The 16374-nt window shown below is 41.2% G+C and overlaps 1 protein-coding gene across 1 annotated transcript in view; it reads right to left on the reverse strand.

Annotated features, from left to right (window-relative positions):
• The window catches only part of EXT1 (exostosin glycosyltransferase 1), a 245994-nt gene that overhangs the window by 74349 nt on the left and 155271 nt on the right, over nucleotides 1-16374 (reverse strand). The window lies entirely within an intron of this gene.

Here is a 16374-nt window from a genome sequence, read left to right on the forward strand (position 1 = left end):
GACTTTTCATTCTGCACCAATTAAAAAGAATTAGAATACAACAGAGGAAAAATTTTAGCAATTCAAAAGGCCATCCTATGTCTGTATGTTTTTTAGCAACATGCTGAGCAACAGACACAAGTATACAGCCACACCAGCAACAATTTGCATCAGGGCAGGGGGTTCAAATTTTATGAACATGACTTTTAGCTATGGCAGCATTTGGCAATGTAGGGACTTATGGCCACATAGGGTCTACATCCTCTATGCAACCTGCACCAGTTAAAAAGGTAGCTACAGAATACTGACTGAAATGCAAAAGCTCATTACTGATCTTTCAGTGCTCACCGCAAAGGGTTTTTCCAAGCATATTAAGGGTTAGAAAGTGTACAGTAAAGGCCAGATGCCCAAAAGGTATTTAGGCACCTAATCCCCACTGATTTTAAATGGTAAGTACGTACCAAAATACTTTTATAGCGTCAACCCTAACAGTTTTTGGGGCTGAGCCTTTAAACACACTATAACCTGATCTTCCCTGCAGAAACGGCTAAGAGAGATTAAATAGACTCAAGAGTCTCAACAAAACCCAGCTGAGGCTAAAGCTGCTAGTAAGCACGTAAACCATACGATCGTGGTACAGACTTTGTGTACTCATCAGCTTCATCCACTGTCATCAGTCAATTTTATACTGCCTTTGCCTGAACCCAGAATTCATATACTTATTATACAAATAGATAAAAAAGAACAGTTCTGAGAAATGAACCAAGGAAGCAATTTATTTCATGCTCAAATGGTCCACCGTGTGCAAGAGAAACTTTTTTCTTTATTTGGGTTTGGGAGACAACCAATTTGGTCAGCTGCTGAAAAAGAAATCTGACTCATTCCTCTACCATAAATTTCACAGTCAGCAGGGCCTCCTTCCTCCTTCTAATCTCAGCTCCAAGTCAGTGGTTGGGTGGTGATTTGTGGGTGTACAAGGAAACCACATACACACAAACACTCACACACAGAGTTTATTTCTCAGCTCATCCACAACTACTATCTCAACCAGTCTGCTCTTCTAAATAAATAAATATTAATAAATCTTTACTTCTGCCAGGTTTTTTTGATAACACAAAAAAAAAAAAAAAACCAAAAAGGGAGGTAAAACCCCAGGTTTCCTACCTGATTTCTAGAGCTTAAGGATCACAAAGAGACTTCCACAGGGCTGCATTATACCATATCTACCTATGGTAAGGTTTCCCACCTTCTAAATGATCTCGTATCGGCCACTGTTGGAGCAGGATACTGGACTAGATGGACTACTGGTTTGCCCCCGAATTCCCTTTTCCTCCAGAAACTAAAAAGAAAATCCCAAACAACTCTGTAATATATCAACACCCAATACAAAGCTGAATTGAAACACACACTGCTGTGGTGACATTTTGCGGTAACATTAGAGTATAATGCTAGTACATTTTTTTTTCTAACTTGCAACCTGGTGCTGCAAGATTTTCCAGAGACAAGAGTTGAGTGTGTAACTGCTTACACGGGCGAGTAACTTTATACACACCAGTAGTCAAACAGAATGGGAATCACCGAAGTACCCATTAAGAATCTGGTCAAGTGCCAAACATCAGGTTCAAGGAACTCGCTTCTCTTGGGCAGGAGGTATGTTATTTTATTCTTGTAAAGTTTACACAACGTTGTGATATAATAAGAAATAATGGGCTCTATCATAGTCCCCATTTTTAAGCAGAACTCTCTCTCGTGACCTTAGCAGGCAGTCCAAGTTATAAAAGCAAGCAGAGAAAGTAGTGATACAATTTGTTAATAGTGCTGTTAGTTAGCATGAGAGGAGTCCACAACAGCAGCTGAAGGAGAAGGAAAGAACTGCTAATCTTGGTCCAAAATTCTTGGGTAATTTTTAAGCTTTATGTTTACCAGCTGGCTACCTATTTTGGAAGATCACCTACTGTGTTGTGTCCAGAGGCACACTTGGTTTGGTTTTGTTGGTGACCTCAACTTTTAAATTTTAAAAACATCTTTCTTTACCACTCAATCTATAATAAGTAAGAATTCCGTTCTTAAAAAACATCTCCCTATACTCTGCATTTAATTAGGTCACTGCTGAGCACAGAAACATGAGAAAGAGACAATTACTCAAACAGAAGCCATACTCTTTTCCTAAACTGCCATCATAGATTGAGATGAATATTCAATAATCAGGTGAACAATTACTTGCTGCTCCGGTAACCAGTTGTCAGGGCTGAATGCTACCCTTCCAATGCAAATGGTCTATTCTGCAAGACAAATGAATGACAAGCACTTGTCCAAAGCGTTGGAGCTATGAAATATACCATACGTCAGCAATTCCTAGGGTCAGAGCTCAATGGTTCAGTCAATGTGGCCTCTGCAGCTTTCTGGCTCTCTCATACAGATACGTCTATTGATGCAGTTCCCCATGGTTGCTTTCCCACTCTGCTAGGATTACACTGCACTGGGTTACCCCAGTAGTAGGCAAACAGCCAGCAAAAAAAGCAGTGGAATAGTAGGCTACTTTAACTAAGCAACTGCTGAATGGATTTGCTTCCTGTAGTGCATGAATACTGAATACCAGTGAGGTATGCAGGCTGCTTGTATAATTAAGTGTCTCTTCAGAGACCACAGATCAACTGTATTTACAAGTCAATGGACAGCTTTTTGACAGCTTTCGATGATCCCCTACAGTTGGTTTTGAATGGACTCTTCTGTGAATAACACATACTGTTAGTCTTTGTGTGGACAGATTTCAGCTCTTCCCCCCAAAATGACTGAAATCATCTCATTTTTGCCACTTCTATGATCACTGCACCTGAACCAATCAGCTTGCCTGAGGCCAGCAGGCAACAGAAAGCAAGAGGCTTCACATAAATTGTTTTATTTCAGAAATTTGTTTCTCTCCCTCTCGTTTTATATCAAGCTTGAAAAACAGAATCTCAGTAGGTTCCTGCTTACTTGAATTGAGGTTAATAAATTACTCTGCTTGAAAAATGCCCATATGTTTCAGACAGTGAGCTTCTGCTCTGAAGTTTCTTTAAAATCTGCTTTCACACTTAAGAAATAAAACCAACTGTTATTCAACTTTTTTCCTGGCAACACTGTTTACTCATGGAGTTAGATCACTAAACCATGCAGCCCAGGCACAGGCAGCACAGCAGTTAGCCACCAAAAGGTAGACATGAGCGGGAAGCATAATTTTGCAACATGCCCTCAATGGCCTAGTTCGACACATTACAGCCACTCTTTTATAGTGTTCATGGATCTAATGCATATATACATTTCAGCAGAACATCTTTATCCAAAAGTGCAGAGCTCATTCCCTTCTTTACTATCACACAGGATGGGAAACAGAAAACAGACATTAGTTTCCTCCCAGCCCCAGTGCTGCTAGTTTATATGGGCCACTGTAAACTATTTCTCCCCCACTTGTCAGGGCCTCTGCTCAGCACTGAGTTTTAGTTTCTAATGCTCCATATCCCTTGACTGACTACACACATCTCCTTTATGGCAAAGTCTGTTCCACTCAGTAGCTAACAGATAACACACCTGGCTCAATTTCCTTTGATTAGTACCATTTGCATACTCTTTGGAGAAGGCTGAACTCAAGAGACTGAAATGCCACAGAAATTGGCCCCACCAGTTGAAGCAAAACTTTACTCAGAGACAACATGGAACCAGACTACATCCTGAAAACCAGGGCTATTTGGAAAATCTTAGGTAATAACAATGTGTTGTTACAGTAGCAGAACAACAACTTACATTGCTATAGTGATTTCCTCAAAAAATATCAAAATATTCCACAATCTTCAATACCTAAACTGATACAATATCTGCAACATAAAGCAGCATTGTGGTTCTCTTTCACAAGCAGCAAAATACAAAGAGGGGTTAAAATCCCTATTTTTTTCCAAAGTGTCCTCAATTATACATCTCACTTTTAATTTTACACATTTTGGGCCTGATTATCAAGGGCACTGAGCACTCATCATTCCAGCTGATGTCTCTACCTCTGAAGATGGGCCCAACTGCCCACCCAAGAGGAAGGCACTGGAAATTACTGGGCATTAAATACTGACATGCCTTGGCCTAAATATTTTTCCAAGGAAACTTAGGAAAGTCTGTGGGCCAGAAAACTTGTATCCCCTTAATATAAGTCTTCATTTTACCATTTTTCTTCACACCACTTTCTCCTTAAAGTTCAATCTGATTATTCACTGCTGAGAATGTGATGGGAAAATGGTTGCTCATTATAGCTTTACAGCCCAATTTCTGCAAATGTAGCCTACGAACAAAATTTCAATAGGTCTTAACTATATTGAGGGGTGTTATTATTGAGATCACTGGAGACAAGAAAAGGTTAATGAATTCATTTTCTTGTAAATTGTTTGAAAATTAAGTGTAGACAAAGAGTAAGTGCTGTAAGTATGAGGAAGTCATCAGGACTTTTTCAACATTCTTCTTCTTTGTTTTTGTCAAAAATTGCCAAATTTATCCCAAATATTTCAAACCCAAATATTTCAAAGGAGATTGCCCCTTTTAAAAAACTTCGTGGCTCAAACTGAGCTATTTTGTTTTGACCATTTTAAGTGAAAAAAATCATTTTCTCATTGGAACCAACTTTAATTTTAAACTAACTGGTTAAAAAATGATCAATGATAAAACAAAACATTTTGAATGACTTGAACTGGTCTTTCTGGGATACATTTCTGGTTTACGGCAATTTTAGGGATCCCCCTCCTTTCAGGAAAAAAGAATTGAGTTTGAAAATGTTCACAGGTGTAGCAAAAGTGGCTCCTGCACAACATTAGTTATGTTCCTCCTGCAGAAAAGGAAGCTGAATCTCTCTTCCAAGTGCAACTCAAGTCACCCTTAACTAAGGAACAATTATGCTACATTATAACAATGGTTTATTATACACATATAGATTGTAATTTATCTCTGATTTTATTTTTCAGTAAGGTTGTGTAGTCATGATGGTCCAGAAAATGTCTAAAAAGCAAGGCTTTTTTGTGATATCTTTTATCGGAACAAATGTCTAGTTTGAAGATTTGTTAGACAAGCTTTCAGACATCAAGTGCCCTTCCTCAGATCCCTTTCAGTTTATTTATGCTCCTTTTGGGTCTTTCACACAGTGGCAAGGGAAAATACAATTAAAATACCGAGAAATTAGAAATCTATAAGCTGTTAAGAGACTCCAGAAACATGTACCAAATATTATTTTTAAAGCAATAGCCCACTCACAGTGATTTTTAAAAGCAGTTTTACATTTTAAGCCTGCAAAATGTACCAATTTTATTTCGGTAGTGTTTAGGTGATGATGTTGCTGTGATGGCCCAAGAGATGCATGAGAGGCAATAATTTTTGTGGGTAATACCTTTTCTTGGACCAACTGGAAGTCTGGCATAGACAAAGGCAAGCTTTTGGGTATCACAGTACCATTCTTCAGGCTTCTTGCCTTTTACTTTTGGTGATTTTACAGTCATGTTTCCCATTTAGAAAGTTTTTGTCCCCCCCGCTTGCTGTGTGAACTACACTCAAAATCAAGAGTTAAACATTTACTGATAACTTCCCCTGTATAAACAAACTGACTATACACAAAAGTACTGCCAGATGCGTTCAGGGTGACAATCATTTCACTGTAGAGGCCCAGAAAGAGCCTTAGGGGATTTACCTTAAGTGAGAATAAACTAAGAGGAAATATTTTTCTGTATTTTTCCTCCTAATCTTTCTTTTATCAATAATCTTAGGTGCTACTGATGCCAACTACTGGTAAACCACAGTGACCTTTAAGTGGAGGGTAATTTGGAAATTCAGTCAGTTTCAAAGGAATAACTTCAAGGGACCCCCAGGAACTTTTACGTGAGAACTGTGTGCTGAGCACTGCAGACCTATGAGTAAGTACATGGGAAATGCAGCTTATAGTCTGCAAATGAAGGGAAAGTGGCTTTTTCGATTTCACAATTAAGTGAGATAATACTTCCATCAATTATATTTTTATGTGACATATTCCCAATATGGACATAATTAATGATATGATGATCCGTGGTTAACAGCTTAAGGAAAATCCATTCTGATTCTCTTGCTTTTGCAGAAAGTAGTGGCTTTTGTCTTAATATAACCTTACTATAAAGTGTAAACGGGACTCCTCATCCCCAGAAGCATGCCACAGTTTTATATCCCTTACTCGCTAATTAGCAAGGTTGTAGTCCAAACCTGACAATATTCCTTTGACCCGGAGGAATCTCTTCTCTCTAGGAAGCCGGGCCAACATTATTAACCTCAGTCTTTTCCAAAGACACTATGTAGGAGGTCCACAGTGCACACTGTCACCTTCCTACCCTTTCTCCCTAGTCAGCACAGGTGGGGGGAAGGGGGAAGAGGAGAGCAGCTGCTTGCTTAATAAGTTGAGATTATATTCAAGAGCCACTTTACCCAGTTCCAGAAAAGACATGTAGGAAACTTTCCCTTTTAAGTGAATAGTCTTCTAAGATGTGGGTGTACACTCAAAGTAACAAATGCAGTAAGCAAGCATGTAGGTATACAGGGGTTGCAACAGAACATTGACATATTAACTGAATAAACTTCTCAACACCTCCCAGAAAGACTAAAACTGTAAAAGGAAGTACCCACAAAATGAGAAGGCCAGGAGCACAGAAGGAACAAAAGGAGAACAGCGCTGAACTGGGGCAAGACCCCCCCCCACGTGATCATGAAGTGCAGCACATACTCAGACTTAAGACAGGAACTGCCTGGCTCTCAACACCTAGAAAGAAGAGATTTTCAGGTATTCTTGAGATAACTATTTATATTTTTAAGCCTGATATGGACACACATGCAGGTAGTGATGGCAAGCGGATCAGTTCTGCTGCTATTTGACTACTAGATCATCTTGAAATTAAAAGCATTCCCTGTCCTTTTGTTTGTTTGTTTTTTTTACTCATTTCCTTTCATGATACTCAAGGGTAAAATGGCCATGTGCACTAAAGTGGCCTGAGTTTTCCTATCATGATTGTTTAATGAGATGGTAGAATAAATTTGGAGAAGCAAACAGCCAAAAGGACAACAGCAGTAGTAGATATTTTGACAAACAGTTGTATGCTGCTGGGCCACATTAATAGACTGGAAAGTGAGCAATATTAACTGCAAAGGGATGAACACAAGAAGCTAGAATTGACGTTAATGGAGTTTCACAAATATTTTTCATCCTCCTCTTTCAGCATGATGGCCAAAACTGCTGCTTGCAGGACAAGTTTTGGATTCACTGTCTAAATAAAGCCAGTTGATCAAGGTTAATACCACCCCCCTGTCATTAACTCTACTCTACTGGGGTGAATATTTTTCTGCACCTTGAATATGTCATATCAGGGTTATCAGAAAAAAGTGAATTTGACCAGTACCAGCCTACACCTCCAACACACTTTGGTTGGGAAAACAGCAGAAAAGCAGAAGAAAAATGCTGTGCATTTGAAAAACCTTTCTTCTTCTAAGCTTTGTACCGTGGTAAAAAAATAATTACTTTACTATTTCCAAAGCAGGTTGCTTCCCCTAATTAGTGAGTCAGCTCTGCTAATAAAGATTACAACAAGGCATTAAAGCAATGTTGAAGAAGGGAGTATTTATGCAGGTCAGTAGGGGTTTTCCTAAACATTTTGATTACAACTTTAACTGCACTAAAACACATGCAAAAACCCTATCATTAAATTTAAACAGCCTGATGATATGCAGTACAAGACTATGAGAACTGCAAATAAATTGCTGTAATCTGCCATACTGTCACTTATTCCTGCTCCTCAACAGCCATAATTGACTAATAGGATAATAAGGTGGCAGCTTACAAATCTGAAAGCTATACTCCATTGTTTTAAATGCCCTTGAGGAGAAAATACTCCAAGTCAAGAAGACAAAGTGCTCTGATCACAATCGTCTCCCTTGAATCAACATATTTAAATGCTTCAAAACTCATTTGGACTAGTGGATTACTCAGTGTAAAAGGCAACACCATCAAAGACTGTTCTGCATGGTGACAAATGTACTAATGTTTAACTTTTAATAGTCCCATACTTATTTAATACCCTTTTGTCAAGACTCTCTTCACTCTCTCTGACTCTACAGAGCTATCTCCAGGCAGTGAACAGCAAGGCTACAAGGCCACAGCAAGAAGGCATTTTACATCAGAACTCACCCACTTTGTAGGCATCCACAGCCCCATTTCCTATGGGTTGATTTCCATTTTAACCCCCAGAGCCAAGTACAGACATTCAAAAAGCCCACTTGATTAAATCTTTGCAGGTTAGTCTAACCTGTGTAGATTGAACCAATTTGCAAGTGAACAGACTTTAATTTCTGAATGAAATTCAGGCACATGCCTGTGGTGCCTCAAGCAGAAGCTTGGGGGGGGGGGTAGCGGCAGCTAGAGCTATCCCTCTCTTCCCTTCTGCAGTGACCAAGGGAAGCTGAGCTGAGGGGGGCTGTGGCCAGGCCCCAGCAGGTCTGAGTAGGATTGGGGAGGGGTTTAAACCCTGACCCTGGTCTGCAGGAACCCCCGCCCAGGTGTGCTTGGAGGGGGAGGCGGGAAACAGCGCTTGCCAGGCCTTTCAGGGGGTGGGAGCATGGCCAGACCCTAGCCCCTGGCTGGCACTGAAGGGTTGACCAGTAAGAGCGGGGGCATGGCCAGACTCCCCTCCCCCAAGCCTTTTGCCAAGGGAGAAGGAAAAGGGGGAGAGCACTGCCCACCGCAGCGGCTCCCTGATAGCCCAGCCTGGCCTGGGCGCAAGCCAGCAGCATAGCTCCCACAGCCCCAGCCAGCTGGGAAGGGCCCTGCCCCCACAGCCCAACCCAGCCATCTGCCCGCCTTGCCCAAGGCTGGGGCTGGGAGGGGTGGCTACAAGGGGCTAAGCGGTGCTGGCGCTAGGGAGACATTGAGGGGCTATGGCCACCTTAAAATTCACCTTAGCTCACATAGCTACCCCTCCCAGCCCCACTGCCACTATCCACCCTGCGCAGCCTGCAGCAGCTCTGCCCCCTTTCAGCTCCCCCACCGAGAAGAGGCTTGTGGTCCTCGGGGTGCCATGGGGCTGCTGCCCCTCTCAGGATCTCTGTCAGGCATGGCCAGATGCCATAAGGGGGCAGGGAGGGGTTTGTTCCCCTTCCCTCTGTTCTCCCCCCGACAAGGGACACCAGCCAGGGTCTGCCTGTCTGGAGCGCAGCAGCCCCCGTCAGAGGGTGCTCAGCCTGCGTGGGGGCGAGCAGCAGCCAGGCCTGGTGGACTCCAGCTGCAGTCCCCCAGTCGGGCGAGGGGAGGGAGGGGGGGAATACAGCCCCTTCACCTTGGTGGGCCATGCCTCCGCCCCTGCTCCGGCTACAGTGCAGAGGGGCGGGGCCAGCCCTGCTCTCCGGAGCAGACAGCACAGTCCAGCCCAGGTGGCAGAGCATGCTGGGATACTGGGGGACTCTGATTTACCTTAAACCAGGAAGGGGTCTGGGACAGAAGTTCTATCAACTGGTTTGACCTCAATCAGTTAAATCTGATACTACATTCAACCGGCTTTTCTTAAATGAGTTTTGGCCATTGTGAAACTCGTTTATGTGCACTGAACTTCTGTTGTGTTACAGGTTTAAACTAGTTTATGTGTAACTTCTCTAGAAGCCAGGATAGTAGAAAAAGGCTTCTGCCACAACTATGCATTACTTGATGGAGGGCATGAACAACTATCTGATCTGAAGTCCTAAGTAGAGGCTGCATGGAATCTAACTATCCTGTGTTAATAACTGAAATAACTGAAAATAATCCCAAAGTCATGCTGGATCAGTCAGGCTAGGGCTTGTTAAACAAATGATTTGTACAAATTAGGAAAATTCACCTTTCAGAGAAACAGAAGGCACAACTCACAGCAGAAGAGTAAGCGAGCCCAAGAAGAACGCCTTTCCCAAACAGCACTCCTAAGAGAGGCCAATCTACAGAGCATTTATTTTTCTTTCCTTTGGGGAAGCTGTCCTCTTTCCTTTTAAGTTCAGGGTTTATAGCTTACCATGTGGCTTTACGATGGCTGAAATTAAAACTTTAAACAGGTAGCAAAAGAGTGAGAAAATCTTGATCAAAGGACAGGTCTTAGCCAGAAGCCAAACCGTCTAGCTTAGAACCATGCGGCAAGATAAATGGATGTGGGGCACTGCAGGATGGTTGGTATGACATAACCCATGCAAGTACTCCTGAGTGAAAATGGTGGTGAAAAACCCCCGCAAAACAATAAACTGTTGAAGAAGGCTAACTTCAATTCAGTGCACTGCACTCAAAACTGATACTAAACACGTTCACATCAATGCTGAAATCTTTCCACCTAGGCAACTCTTTACTGATTCCTACCCCCTCTCCACCACTCACCTTCCACAATCAACAATTTACTTCTTATCTTCCTGATTGGAAATAAATGCTAACCAGCAAGGCCACTGTGTAGTGTTTTCCTCTGTAGGGCCCCATCAGTAATCTCCAAGCCAGTCTACAGTACAAGGTCATGGGCTCCTTTTGGCAATTCCACCCCTGGAGCAGCATGGGTTTCTCTGTCCTTAGCCAAAGACAAAACCACTGAGGAAAACTCCCTGTTAGCTTATGTTTTCTTTTTAAATCCCAGACAACGCTGGCAGTGTCAGGAATCAATCTCAAGTCACTTAATCCTCCATTTCCTCCCACTCAGTGGTTCTCAGGAACCACAGGGCACCTTTTCCCTTGTCAGGCAGGGAGCACAGAGCCTGTGGCTGCTCTTACAGCAACTGTTAGTCTTGTACTGTAGTTTTAACTGTGATGGTCCAGGGAATATGCAAAAAGAAAGATATCTTTCTTAATATTTTTTTATTGCATCAACCTTACATAAATATATAAAAAAAGCTGGCACAATGATAGATATTACCAAAGAAATCCTGCTTTTTCCAGTCACTGGCTGTTTCTTTGTTCCAAGTAAACTAGGAAGAGCGCATTTTAAGTGATGTTACCTTCCAGAAGACAAGCATCATGCTTAATTGTGGCATCTTGTTTACACTAGGAAGACAGCCATGTAGAGCCCAACTGTAACAGCTACTTATGGTTTGATGCAAACACAGAAATGAATGGCTTAATCTGCCAAAGCAATGACTAGGTAAAAGGGAGGTGGTTAACTGTGTTAGTGTGAAGTCAGGCAGAAGGCAGGGTAGAGATGCACCTTATAAACTAATAAAAGGTAAAAAGTACTGTCTGTAAAGCAGTGTCACATGGACTGAATTGCAGTAACTGGCAACCCTAAATGACAAGATCTAATGTATCCTTAAGACCTGGGACAGGGGTGTCAAAGATACAGCTTGAGGAGACCCTTTATCCAGCCCCCGGTGCTGCCCCTGGGTCTCATAACTGATCCATGTGAAATGCACCAGAATGGCCTTACCCTAGAAACCCCCCTGAAGACACAGGGTTTCCTACAGCACCCGGCACTGCAGAACCCACACAAAATAAATCCTCTCCCCTGGACTCAAAATGGAGAGCAAAGCTAAACCGGGGCTCCAAGCAGCGGTCAGAAATACCATGCCAGAATCTAAGAGGGCTCATTCTGGCAGTTCCTGTGGCTAAAACCAGGATTAGTAACCACTTTTTCTAAAGACTTAGTCCCTTGATTTAAGAAAAAAGGATTAACACTTAATTTGATCCGAATCCTTTAACGCTATCACACAACAAAGCTGGAACAGGCTGCTGTTTATCCATGAATCAGTCTATTTACAGCAGGGCATGCTAGAGTAATTAAAGGTTCTCAAAAATAAAATGCCCCTGAATAGTATGCCATTAACTCAATTTGAGTCCACAGCCTCAGCAACTGAAAAGGTATCTTTGACTAGGAGAAAGTTTTAGCCTGGGTAATAACTTTTCTCTAATAATGCAAATTACAGAAAATAATGAGGACATTTGCATGCTTCGTCAACAAAGAGGGGCATTTCAAAGTCTCAGGGAATAGCCTAGGCAATAAGAAATGTTCTTGTTCTTGTGTGTCAAACTGCTTTGCTTTTCCTCTTTCCTGCTGACCAAAGGTTTCATGCTGGAAATGCTAATCACATTCTCATTTGCTTTCACTTGCCCTCTTGTTACTGTCTATAGCAACCTCTGTTTCAGGCAAATGACAATTGCCACAAGATCCCCTACAATACAAACGCAAACACAAACACGCTGGTCACAGGCAGGTAAGCAGCTACCACCTAAGTGAGAGCCATTTCACAATCCAGGAGCTCAAGGTTATGGCAAGAGCTAAAAACTACTGAACATGCAGTAAGCGTTAAGGGCAAAAGCAGCCAGCTGGTCTGTTAAAGGCAACAGGCCATTAAGCTAAAAAAGGAGGATCATACGCTTTTCCACATTGCTGCCAAGCTCTTAGCTACACAAGCAGCAACCCAGATTAAAAATTGAAGTTTCTACCACAAACTTTGAATTCTGTAGAGTCATTACAGAAACTAAAATAAGTCAAACAAGCAGGTATTAACTTGAGACGGTGAAGTAACTACTAATGGGTAAGGTGTGTCCACAATATGATACTTCGTCACAAACCGCACAAGATTACAATCACCTTGTAATTAGCAGGCCTATGAAGAACACGAGAAGACAGAGGTACAAGCCTCTTCAAGTCTGAAAAAATGGATTGGGAAAGAGATTTAATAGTCCTCAGCTACTACATATTCAAACCTCTTCCATCATTTCATCAACATATCCTGTCACTCCCCTGGGGAAAATGGATTGGAAAGGTTTGTCGGCTGGAGAAATAGCACTGAAGCTAAACTAAAAAGGGTACTTACGAGGTAGTAAAATGGGAGCCTTCAAAACCACATTTCTCTATCAGCAATATCATTTGCATGTTAAAAGCCTAAACAATCCTGCAAAGCATCTTTCAGCCAGATAAAGGAAATCTAGTTTATGTATTCTCCTTTTTTGGAGAGTAACATATTACATATGATTTTTGTGTCCCTCTCCTCTGAAAACAGTCCAAGGCTCCTTGTCCTCTGGTCTTCGGGTTAACAGGGGTCTGAAGGAAAGAGTATCAAAGATGAGTGTCTGTACTGAAGACATTGTGGAATAAGCCGTGACTAACAGAAACAATCAATTTTCACCAGCTCCTGAAGATTTGGTTCACTAATATTTAATTACCCTTATATGATCTAGCTAGTAGTGAATTGTCATAAAAGAATAAATAAATAAATAAATAAATAAAATGCTTTCCCTCCCCCCCCCGGCCCCTTATAAAAGGGTGAAAAAGTCTTTTTGCTTCCCACCATGGTACATTTGATTTTATACAAGATTAAATGTCTTGAAAACTCTATTAAAAACATCAAAGTTTAGCTGGGAAGCTACAGAGAAGTTACCAGAAGACAGAAAGCAAAATTCCAGCTCTTCCAATTCTATCATGCTGTGATTTATTTACAATAGGTAGCTTCTGCATTAGCTGCTAAAATCTGAATGTGGCACAGAGGGGGAAAAATGAATGAATAGCACTTTCTTGAGCTAGGATAATGATACCAATCAGCTCAGAAGATAGTGATGGGAAACTACTTCTAAGACGAGTTCTGATTTGTTTTTTTACAGAAGCAAAATGATGCTCTATTACTGGTTTTTCTAATCTACACAAAAACTTTGTGATGGATAATAGAGCCTTCAGAACTATCCTAAAATGTATTTTGAATAAAAGGTCACTTGTTTGTGTAGAGATCTATTTGAATATATTTATGCTGATGTAATACGTGCACTCCCACTGTCAGGGGAAGGTTGCATTTAGAAGAAGTACTTATCAAGATTAAATTTACATTCTCTGAGACTGTCAAAAGTGGTTTTATGCAGACAATTGTACAAGCCACATTCACATTTGGAAACACTGGGAAATGCATTTTCAGAATGGGGTTTTACTGTTGAGCAGACTGGCAGAGATGCCGTATTTACTGTGGGGGTTAAATTATCATTTTGAAAGAGATGTGTTAAAGGCTTTGAGATTAAAAAAAAATCCAACCCTTTATCAAGATGAATTCAGGACTGCACCAAGATTATGCATATGTTCAGACATACTCTGGCCCTGAAATGCATGTTGAAGTACCTTCCTAAATAGGCATGTGTCTGTGCATATATGTTTGTATGTGTGTACACAGATATACATGTGTGCCCTAAGCAAAGAAATTGTTCTTTGCAAGCTTTTGGGCACAAACACCCTTCTTCAGGCATAAGGAGAGTCTATTGGTGTTTGTGGGCTTTCCTGGGTAGAATAGAAGCCAAGATGCAAAATACAGGTCTGTGAAAATGCAAATAGGTGGTACTGAGGATCTGAGGGATCCTCACTTACCGTCTCCCATTTCCTCAGATCCACCCTGCCACACATTTGCATTTTCACAGACCTGCATTTTTGCATCTTGGCTTCTGTTCTACCCAGGAAAGCCCACAAACACCAACAGACTCTCCTTATGCCTGAAGAAGGCTGTTTGTGCCCCAAAGCTTGCAAAGAACAATTTTTCCAACTATTTAGTTGGTCTAACAAAAGATATAAAAGAACCTTGCCTGCCTGTGTCCTTAGACCAACACAGCTACAACCAACACCCCTGATTAAAGAAAGCACTTAAACATTCATTTCAGAGATTAGAGTAAGTATGTGCGCGTGTGTACACATATATAGGTACACATACAAAAATGCATATGCATGTGCACGCACACACTAGGTGTACAAGCTAATGTAAGTGTGAGGCTTGATAAATTTTTGATCATTCACTGGCTGTAAGCAGAGCGACAGCTTGCTGACATTTTCTCAGGACCAGAGCATCCCTGAGAAACCATCTAAGAATCTGATGGATGGATTTCTAAGATTCTAAAAACAGGGGTTCCCAGAAAGCCTGTGTACAACTACTGCACACTTCCCTATTAATACAGAGAGGAAAAAAAATATATGTTTCAAAATAATCTTATTATTTCAAGAAGCCACTTTTAGAAATAAAGGCAAATCCATTGAGGACTTGTAAACCATCAGCTCTATGTACTTCAGTACATTAACAACTCTGCTTCTCTCCCTCTCTTGGTACATAAATCTGAGATCAAGGATAGTTATTATTTTACTGTGGGGCAAGTTACCCATGTGCCTGAACACATCAAGAGAAAATGCTGGGAAGATTTCAGAATCAGCTATATTTTCCCGACAACACTAGCAAAGCCATTTGCTAAATGGATTATTAAAACTCTTATTCCTGACCACACAAATAGAGTTGGACAAATTATGTCTTCCTGGTCTGTATGCTGAAATAGAATCTATTCCTCCAACCACTGAGTTACAGTCTATGTTTAACTCTTTCTGGTGTCCTGTGGGAAAGGCAGTTGGCATATTTAGTCCATTTTCCAGCAAGCAAGTATCTCTACGCTAAAAAATTACAACCACAAGTAGCAAAAATTAGCACCCTTTCTGGCTGTCTCTGTGAAGAGCGCAAGGACTGAATGCACATAGAGACTAAAATAACCCACACTGACATGGCCCGACTGAAATCAATAGGAATTTTTGCCATCGACTTCAACGGAGCCAGAATTTCACTCCATCTTCTGAAGAGGTTCTTTTAGCTCAAAGTTGAAGCAACGTTGGGGAGGTTTCCACTGCTACAACGGAAGCAGTATGCCTTCTGGTGTTGGTTAAATAAATGGCTTCAGTCTCTGTGGAACTATTAACTTTTGTTTCAAAAGAATTAAAAATGGAAAGGCCTGCTCTTTGTCTATAAAGTTGATTATATTCAAATTAATTTCAGATTGGTTCATTAGCTCTCACGCAGGTAGTCTTGCAAAAAAGTAGCTGTGTCACATATTGGATGGGTAACTTAGGGAGAGGCTCCTTATTCCACATGCACAAGCCCAGCATGCTCAAGACCAACTTCAGTGGAAGTTGCTAACCGAGTTGTGAAAACTTTGGCATGAGCCATATTTGATTTAGAGCGCTCTGTTTTCAGTGACACAAACTTGGCTTCCTTTTACACACATGCACATCCGCAATAAAATCTTTAGAAGAAAGGGAGATATAAGCAAGTAAAACATAGAATTTGGCTCAATTTGCCCTGTTCTCCTGAAGTGTGCAAGTGATACCAGAGCACAATAAAACAGTTTCTTTTATCACAGAGCAGCTTTCTTTTTGTCCCCTTCTGAATTTCTGAATGTGCTTAAGAAATCCCCCAGCTCAGTGACTGTTTAAGAGAAATCTAACTGAGAACGCCAATGCCAAAAACAATAACACTAAAAATTGTTCTTTTGGTGCCTACCAGACGTATATAAAATCAAGACAAGAATAAAGTGTACAAGAACCCGTCAGAAACCTCCTTTCAGCAGACCCATTTTGTCTCCAGTGACTCCCTACTAGTCTAACA

Source organism: Crocodylus porosus, unplaced genomic scaffold, assembly GCF_001723895.1.
Source record: "Crocodylus porosus isolate Cpor-Errol unplaced genomic scaffold, CroPor_comp1, whole genome shotgun sequence".
Taxonomy (NCBI): Eukaryota; Metazoa; Chordata; order Crocodylia; family Crocodylidae; genus Crocodylus; species Crocodylus porosus.